The sequence below is a fragment of the Macaca thibetana genome, chromosome 10, assembly GCF_024542745.1.
Source record: "Macaca thibetana thibetana isolate TM-01 chromosome 10, ASM2454274v1, whole genome shotgun sequence".
Taxonomy (NCBI): domain Eukaryota; kingdom Metazoa; phylum Chordata; class Mammalia; order Primates; family Cercopithecidae; genus Macaca; species Macaca thibetana.
Window position 1 is genome coordinate 90,295,352 of NC_065587.1, and position 9,954 is coordinate 90,305,305.

The 9,954-nt window shown below is 42.8% G+C and overlaps 1 long non-coding RNA gene across 2 annotated transcripts in view; it reads left to right on the top strand.

The window, feature by feature from the left end:
* LOC126929226 (uncharacterized) overlaps positions 1 to 9,489 on the top strand; it is a 50,100-nt gene extending 40,611 nt beyond the window's left edge. The window contains exons 3-5 of one of the 2 annotated variants that reach the window (XR_007717108.1): positions 3,343 to 3,476; positions 6,219 to 6,363; positions 6,449 to 9,489. This is a non-coding gene — a long non-coding RNA (uncharacterized LOC126929226). Of the gene's footprint in view, positions 1 to 3,342; positions 3,477 to 6,218 lie in introns of both variants that reach the window. The other variant, XR_007717107.1, reaches the window with a different exon arrangement.
* The last annotated feature ends 465 nt before the right edge of the window (positions 9,490 to 9,954 follow it).

Sequence of the window (9,954 nt, forward strand, 5' to 3'; positions counted from 1 at the left end):
CTGGCCCAGGCCTGCAGACCCACTGCCAACCTCTTGGATGAGTGGTTTTGTGCATGCTGTCAGACAGAAACACACACACACAAATACACATGCACATACATATGTAGACACACATGCAAGCATACATATATTCATGCATTCATATATGTACTCACAGACATAAACATAAATACATATGCACGCAGACATACAGACATACCTTTACACACAAGCACACATGAACAACCAATGCAGACACACACAAACGTGCACACTCAGGCACATAAATATCCCCACACCCACACAAGCACATATACAGACATACACACTTTTTATATCCTTAACACACACAATTGCAGACTTATTCTTACACAAAATATGCACATATACATACACACATTTACACACAGACATACACACTCACATACAAATGCATGTTCACCATAATCAAGGTTACATATAAGAGTGTGTATATGAGTGGGTTTCCCAATGAAGCAAATATAAACCGAATGAAATTTCAACTTGTCTTTATGGAAACAAAACAAACAGCTTGAAATCTCTGGGATTTCTCCCATTCTTTCCTTGTCATACATGTCAAAAGTCCACGGCCCGTGTGTGCTAGTCACTGTGCCAGGCACAGTGAGGCATATGACAAACAACTGATGTGGCCTCAGGCCTTGAGGGACTTATGGGCTCTTCGGGGAACACAAGCCAATGACTCAGGGCACTGATGTGCTAACAAACTCGGGTAGGGAGCTTATGGGAGGGTCCAGCTGTGGCACAAAAGATGGAATGTTGCATGCGGCCAGAGGAGGAGGATCAAGGAGGGCTGCATGGAGGCAGAGGCTCTTGATCTGGATAACTCCACCAGATCAGGGTGGAACACTTTAGCTGGGCTTGGTATCAGAGCCACAGACAATGACTCTGACTCCAGACATGCATGTGGAATGTGTGGGAAAGAGCAAAGGGTCCCATCAATTCATTCTTCTTTGAAGAGGTGGCTTCAAGTGCCTGCCACGACCACAGGGGTTGGGGGATTCTCAGCTACATCTGGGCCACCGCAGGCATCAAAGCTGGAGAAACAGAGATGACCGCCACTCGAGCACCTTCACACCTAGCCTTGCTCGACACTCTGAGTGAAGTGCTTGCACATTTTTCTTCTGTAGCTGTGTATCTGTGGTGATTGACTGTATTTTTTAAAGGCAGTTGCATCAGTATTTTTGTTCCACATGCTCTTCCAGAACCTTGCCTCATTTCAACCAAGAGGTGGAGTCTGTTTCCCTCCCCTTGCACCAGGGTAGGACTTTGTTGACTACCTTGGTGAATAGAATGTGTGACCTTGGGGCTATGCCATGGAAGGTGGTAGTGTTTCCTCATGGCTCTCTCTTTGGGTCAAGTGCCTTGGGAGCCTGGCACACATGGGAAGTCCAACTGTCCTGAAGGTGTTGTGCTGGAGAGACCATGTGGAGAGACCACACAAGGACAGAGAGAGATGCTGAGGTCAGGGATGAGCCCCTGCTGGTCCAGCCCCAGCTGTTTGCATCTCCCCAGGGCTGGCACCAGCCATGATCGAGGGGCTTTCTGATGACTCCATTCCAGCCTTTGGGCTGCCCAGCTGATGCCTGGTAGAGCAGAGATGCACTCTTCCTACAGAGCCCTATGCAAATGACATCTTCAGGAACCAAACAAACTTGCTGTTGGCTTAAGCCACCAAGTTTTGTGGAGGTTTGGTACCCAGCAACAGACAATTGGAGCATCAGTTCAAGCAAATGTTTGATCATGTTTGCCCTTAAGGGCTGAGACAAACCTTGGGAAATCTTGGTTACTCTTGGAGGCCTTATTCAAAAGGCAAAGTCTTCACATGTGGACTTTTAAAAAATTGCACTCCTCTCGGAACACTGGAGAGGAAACATCCAAAGGATCCGAGGTGCCTCTTTACAGGCAGGTGGCTTTATCTAAACACATGATCATACGAACCACCTGCTGTCCTGCCTTTTCATGAACTTGGCTTCTTTTCTACCAGGTGTGGGGAACACAGCCATTCAGCATAAACAACACTTTCCTTGGGCTTAGAAAGTCTAATGAAATGAAAATGAAAATCCTGGCACATTTGGGATTAGTCTTTGAATCCGTATGGTTCATTCTGCAAGGCACACTGACCTCCCACACTAGCAAAGGGGACAGCCCCTTACAGCCAGGGATCTCTAGAATGGAGAGTCGCCTGTTCCATCTGCTTCATGCTACATGAAGTTACTTGAATGTGCCTGCTAGTCAAGTCATGGAAAGTTAAGAGACAGAGAGAGGACATCTTGACTTAAAAATACATGTTTAAAAGCATTTCCAATCTACCATAGGTGAGCATTTTCATAAAATACAATAACAGGCTGAGTGTGGTGGCTTACTCCTGTAATGCCAGTGCTTTGGAGGCCAAGGAGAGGGGATCACTTGAGACCAGGAGTTTGAGACTGCAGTGAGCTATGATGGCAACCCTGCACTTCAACCTGGGCTACAGAGTGACTCTGTCTCTAAAACAATAAAAATAAAAATACAATGCAATAACAATGAATTACTAAGAAAATGAAATAAAAATATACACTAAAATTCAAGCCTAAAATTATTATTAGATTTAAGAGACCTAAAGTTACTCTGCTTAATTAGGTATCAAAGTCTCTAAGTGGTTGCCCTCCAAATCTCCACCGATCTCACTGCAGATCAGCACAAATCCTCAGTGCACCAGCTCAGGTGCCCAGGACCACCCACTAACTAGCACAGGTCTAGAGAGCAAACAGAAGCTATTTTCAGGAAGGCAGGGTTGGAATGGGAAAGGTGCGAAGGAAAAAAGCCATCAAATCTGTGGGACCCAGGTGTAAGAAGTAAGAGAAGTGGGCTGTCTTCAGCAGGGGAAGTGCCAAGACAGAGAATGTTAGGGTTCCATACAGACTGACTTTGTTCACTCTTTGTTTTTTAGCCTGAGGTTGATCTTAAGATCAGATAAGAGTCTCCACTGGAGAGAGGGTGGACAGGGCACGTGGATTTGTAACTTCTGGCATTCTGGCAGAGACTGGTATTAGGGCTCCCTTAATTAAAAGCAGATTCTATTTCCAGTCCTTCAGAGACACCAAGTAGGCTCCAAAGAGCCTGGCCAAGCACACAGTCCTCACCCCATGGTATTCTTGGACGTTTGAACCTTGGAGTTGCAAGAATTCTGAGGATGCTTCAGGGGTGTGTGTGTGTGTGTGTGTGTGTGTGTGTGTATGTGTATGTGTATGTGGTGTATGCCAGCCCAGTATCTAGCAATCAACTTCCACGGTGGCATGACACTTGTAGCATGACTGACAGATATGTCCTTTCCTTCTTGGATAGTGTCTGTTCTAACATGTCATCTGGGATCCCTTGGAATCTTCATGTACAGAACCGGTTGCTGCCTCATTGAGTTGGTGGGGACAGAATAGCTCCTGGTTGGCAGCATGGGTTGTGCAGAAGGACAGACCCTGCAGGTAAATCACAGCAGCTCTCGGCCATGTTTGCAAGTATGTTACTTAAAAATTTCCAATTCTAATGCATTTAAGAGTTTTCATGATTCATGTCATTTTCACCTGTCTTGCATTCTGCTGTGCTTTCTTGGGTGGAAGGGAAAAGCATAGCCTTACAATTCAGAGGCATCACCATGTCGTTTCTTACCATTATTGCATCTCGTGGCCCTCAAATCTTGCTCATGTTTTGTTACCACTTATAGCAGTTTGGCGTTATTACAGAGTTTCAAATCCCAACATTTTTGGGGGGAGCATTCATAAAAATCTCATATGACATTTATGCCAGTTTAATAAAATATGATGATACCCAGCAATTTCACTTTCATCATTTAGACCAAACGAATATTTGTACACATGGTCGAGGCAGTATGTGAAAGGACATACGTTATGGCAACTTCTGGAAAAATACAAATTTAGAAATACCCTAAATAACCATCAAAAGGGGGATGGACAGATAAACTCAGATTCATTCACACAATGGGATACTCTCTGGCGGTAAAAAGCACGAGACATATCTGTAAGTGAGAACATGGAAGGGTGTCAAGGTGTACGGCTGACCGAGGAAAGCGATTTCCAGATAATACACGCAGCACGATAGCATTGCTGAAGGAAACAGAACCTCATACACTATAAAGCGTGACCACCGGTTTTCTAAGGGTACATACCTCATAGAAAATAATTTGTAGTTCACCATCCAAAATGAGGACAGTATCTCCTGTAGTAGGAGAGGAGGGAATCCGAGAGCGGTGGTGCTCAAAGGGGATTTTTATCCTTACTTGTAATTCTTGGAGTTTTTTTTTTTTTTTAAATGAGGAAACATTACTCATGTCTTATTTATGTAGTAATAAAATCATGTCAGAAATCCGGGTACACTGATGAGCATGACTATCACCCCTGGCAATGTCTATCTGAGTAAAGGCCAAATAAAGATAAGAGAAAGAGACAAGAGCACTCACAGAGTAGTGCTCAAGGCCAGGGCCCATGACTCCAACTGCCAGAGCCTCCAGCTACAGCTCCAACCCACAACCCACCAGGCTGCGGCAACCCTCAGAGGTTTCCTGGGCTTGCTGCCAGCTGTGGGGTTAGGAAGTTAAGAGAATGAACCCTGAAACCAAGCCACCTGGCTTCCCATTCTTCCGATCCTTCCAAGCGATGTGATCCCTGGGGAAGTCATGCATCCCTCAGTGCTTCAGCTCCCTTGAGTGTCAAGTGGGTATAAGAATAGGGGGGTATTGTCGGAGTTAAATTAAATCATATGACCAAACCTTTAGAATGGTACCTAGGACAGAGACATCTCCACGTCAATATTATCTGCTACTATTAATCTTCAAGAGCTTTTCTTTTTTTCTTCCCTATAATTTTCTTTAGGGACTCAGATGTTTAATTTCCACTAAGATCAAGCCAGCTCCAAAGCCTCCTCCTTTATTTCAGGACCTTGATAAGTAGCATTACGGGAAGGTTTAAAAGAAAGTCAGGTCCAACATTTCGTTGTATGAATGGAGAAACTGAGGCCCAGAAATGCAAGTCTCATTGCTGGTCCTCCCAGAAAGTCAGCAGAAGAGCTAGCCCAGACCTCCTCCTTCCTGACCCTCTGGCCAGCTCTGTGACCATTGGTACCACACACTCTTCTGACAGGAAAGAGCAGGCGTTGAGCTGGGCACCCTGGCTCATGCTTGGAATCCCAGCACTTCGGGAGGCTGAGGCAGGAGGATTGCTTGAGCCCAGGAGTTCAAGACCAGCCTGGGCAACATGGTGAAAGCCCATCTCTACAAAAAAATATAAAAAATTAGCTGGGCATGGAGGTGTGTGCCTGTAATCCCAAGCTACCTGAGAGGCTGAGGTGGGAAGATCACCTGGGATTGTAGTGAGACGTGATCACGCAACTGCACTCCAGTCTGGGTGATGGAGTGAGACCTTGTCTAAAAATAAAAATAATAATAATAAAAAAGGAAGCTGGAATTGGCTTGTGGAACAACAGAATTGGAATTTTTCTCAAAAGACTGACTTATCCCACTTTAGAAAATGGGCAAAATACTCCTGCAGCTCTGGCGACATTCTATGGAGTCCTCAGTTATGACCGTGACAATGGTACAGACAGGCTCGACCCTGCTGGTGCCACAGAGCAGGGACTGTGGGAGCCTGACAATGAGCTTTCATGGCCCCAGGACAGGACAGAGAGGAGGCACCTCTGCAGGAGGCTCGGAGATCGAGATGTGCTCGTTGCAGGCAGGCAGCTGCCCTTTCCATGGATGAGAGCAGCCCCTCTCTTCTTCAATATTGACCAGCAAAGAAACAAAAATCCATCTTAATACTTTTTCAGTGGAAAATGAAGCAGTTTATTTAATATTATTTGGATAACAAGCATCCACATGAACAGGATTCGAATGTCAGTTGTCTTCGGGGAAAAAAGATTTATTGGTTGGTAAATATTGAGAAAGAAAAGCTGATAAAGAACAGTTTCAGCTGCGGCTTCTGCCCGGAGCAGGAGAACAGGCCTGTGTTGTATTTTGGGGCCCTGGGAAGGCAAAAAATTGTGAATGTCTTTCTTTGTTGGTGGGTGTAAAAGTGGAGCCCGCTACAAATAATTTCTTATTTCTTGTCGCATAGATTTTAAATTATGTAGCTTCCCTACCTTGTTAAGTATTAAAGCGGTCTTGTTTAAGGAAGAGACACTTAAATAATGAAGCTTATGTATCTTGTTTTCAGACATCAATATCTGGCTTTGAGTGGCACAAAGAAATAAAGGAATGTGGATTCAGACCTCACTGGGATGCTTGGCAATTCTAATTCTACGCCAGACTGCAAATGGACACAAAACTGTTGCGACTTTTGTTGAAGAGGAGAAGGATGGGTGAGCATGTGAGGTTGGGAAATTGTATTTTCTTCTTCGAGTTCTTCTGTTTCCTAATATTTAATCCTACTGTTCTCTTCTTTAGTGAAGGTCTCTTTAGTAAATAATCTCTGCTGAAATTGCTTCGGGCAGCACAGAAGCTGGATTCAGAAGCACACAGGTCTGGGGATGCAGGCTTCGGCCACCCTGATGCGAGGAAAGACTGCCATCTCGTGGTCAGCTCGATCCTGGCACCTTGGTGAGGGTCCAGGCTGCAGAAAACCGGTCTTGGGGAGGAAATGGTGCTGCAAACTGGATTTCTGCGGGACAATGTGGATGCCTTTAGAAAACACCCAGAAAAGAGCTGAATGCCACCCAAGGTAGGCTTCAGTGAATCCTCTGCAGGTGTGTCGTCATCCCCTAAGCCAAACACACACTTCACACACACGCTGTAGGCTGCGTGAAAATGAGGTAGAAATGTGGGGAAAACATAATCCCGTGGAGAGAACAAACAGCTGAACATGTAAATGCCTCCGGCATGCCTGGCAGAGAGAACACTCAGGCTGAGAAAAGGGGACAGTAACTTGTGCCAAAGATAAGGGAGTGGCCTCTGGGGAATCAATCAGCAGGGCATCTGGTCAACCCCTCAGACAAAGTCAGGTCTGAGCAGGCAAGATCTATGGATCTGATTTATTAATATTTTTACAATTAAAAAGAATCTGATTGTAAAACTGTTACATGTGTTGTGAGAAAAAAAGAAAAAACAAACAATATAGAAATGTACAAAGAAGAAAATGAAAGATTGGAAGCGTCCTCACCTTAGGGAACCATTATTAATGCTTTAGGTGGCCAGTCTTCCAGACATCTTGCTACAAATATATCCAAATGGAAATTAAAAATGCACTTTCACATAAGTGCAATCAGACCTTGTGCTCTTCTATCCCATAGCCTGCTTTTTCATTCAACACTATGACAGAAGCATCTTTCCAGGTCAATAAACAAAGGCTGGCCTCATAGTTTTTTTTTTTTAATCAATTGCATAAAGCTAATGGTATGTAATATTGATTTGATACCTGCTACATGCCAGGCGCATGCATGATCTTGCATAATCTCATAACAACTCTACCGAACAGGAGTTTGTATTATGCCCATTAAGCAGATGAAGAGGCTGTGGCACAAGAAAATCGATCAGCATTGCCAGGGTATCTGACCTCAGAGCCCAGGCTCTTGACCAGTAGGCTAGAAATGAAGCATAATGTACTTACCAGTTTTCCGTTGATGGACATTAAGCTATTTCCTACTTTTCTGGTATAAAAAATAAGATTGCAGTGAAACTTTATGGCATATACATCTTTGCACCTTAGTGAGTTCTCTCTAAGTTAATTTGAAAGTAGTAGGGTGTGGGGTTTGTGGGTCAAAGTGTATGCTCAATTTATGCTTTACTGTGTGCCTGGCTTCCCTCCAGGCAGCATGTGCCGGCTCACACTCCCACCAGCTGTACAGGAGAATTTCCAGTGCCCCACGACCTTGCCAATACTAGGCTTCCTCATCAGTTTTTTTCTCTCCTTTATTTTTCTTTAGAAAAAAAAATAGCCTTTGAAAAAATTGTAGGAACTAGTGCAATGTGAGCTTGTAAGTGCTTCACCCAATGTAGATCCACCCAGTGTTAACATTTTGCCACATCTGTTAGTTTTTATCAAACTGGAGTTATCTATAGACATCGTAACACTTGATGACTAAATACTTCGGCGTGTGTCTCTTAAGAAAAAAAGCACACCCTTACGTAAGCATAATATAATCAGTACACTTGGGAATGGCTAAAATACAATTTTCTAATACAAAATTCATATCAAGTCATTGAATAAAGACACTTCTTGACTTAAAATGAGATTACATCCCAATAAACCCATCATAAGTTGAAAAAATGTAAGTAAAAATGCATTTAATACACTGAATCTGCTGAATATTGTAACAGCTTTGCCTACATTAAATGTGCTCAGAACACTTACATTAACCTGCAGTTGGACAAAATTATCCAACAGAAAGCCTATTTTATAATAAAGTGTTAGATATGTCATGTAATGTATGAAATACTGTACTGAAAGTGAAAAACAGAATGGTATGGATTCTCACAGTACGGTTTCCACTGAATGCCTATCACTTTTGCACCATTGTAAAACTGAAAAATTGTAAGTTGAACAATTGTAAGTTGTGGACTGTCTGTACTTAACAGATTTTGTCTTGATCCAGAATGGAATCAAGGGTCATGTATCGTTTCCCAGTCATGTCTCTTGAATCCAGAACAGATCTCCAGCCTTTTTGTGGTCTCTCATGACATTGGCATTTTGAAGAGTTTTATGGAGTGTACTTAGGCCTGGATTTATCTGATTGCACCTCAGGATTAGATTTAGCATAAATATTGTTGGCAGGCATATTATACAGATGCTGTTGCTTCCTTCTCAGGGCATCATATCAGGAGGAACAACAAGATGCCAATTTGTCCACAATTTGTGACATTAACTTTGATCACTCAGTTAAGTGAGTGCCTGCTCTATTTCTCCATTGGAAATGTACCCTGATCTTCTGTGATTATTAAGTGACCTACTGGGTGATACTTTGAGACAGAATGTCTTGCTTCCCAACAATCTCTTACCCAGTGATTTTAGAATCTATTGATCATCCTTGCCTGGATCAATTGCTGCTTTCCTGACTATAAAGTGCTATTTCATTTCCCATTCTTTCTACTTTTAAAAAAAGTTATCGCTTTTCTATAAAGAAAAGCTTCTTATTCTACCCCTCAAATTTTTTAGTATCAGATTGTACTCATGGCTTCTTTCTCAATCCAGTGTATTTCTGTCGCTATCCATTTTGACAGCCAGATCATCCCAAATTTGGCAAGTGGCAGCCCCTTCAAGCTGGACCTGTGTCTTCTGAGCCCCTTTCTGCTCTCTGGCACGAGATGCTCCAGGCTCACCTTGCACTTTCCTTGCCTCAGGTCTGGCATCAGCCATTTCTCCAAGAGCCCTCCCATCTTTGTTTATATATTTATTCATATTTAATATCTCATTATTATTAGTTTTAAAATTTATATAAAATAAAGTTGACTTTTTTGTGTAGTTGTAGGAATTTTAATACAGGTATAGGTTTGTGAAGTCACCACTCTAATTGAGATATAGAACAACTCCAAATCATCAAGTTACACACTTTAAATATATATAATTTTTAATTGTCAGCTATACCTCAGTAAAACTGGGGAGAAAAGATACAGTTTCATGCCCAGAAACTACTTTGTGCTTCCTGTTTGTGGTCAAACACGTCCTTTATCCCTGACAGCTGCTGATTTTATCTCTGTCTTTATAGTTTTACCTCTTCTAGAACATTACAAAAATGACAGCACATAATATGCAGCCTTTTGAGTCTGGCTTCTACTTTCCTTTAGCATAATGCCTTTGAGATTCAGCTGTTGCATGCATCAATAGTTCGTTCCTTTTTATTGCTGAGTGGTAGGTATTCCATCGTGCAGATGATCCACAGTTTGCTTATGCATTTACCCACTAAGACAAATGGGTTGTGTCCAGTTTTTGTTGATTATGAATAGAGCTGCATAAACAT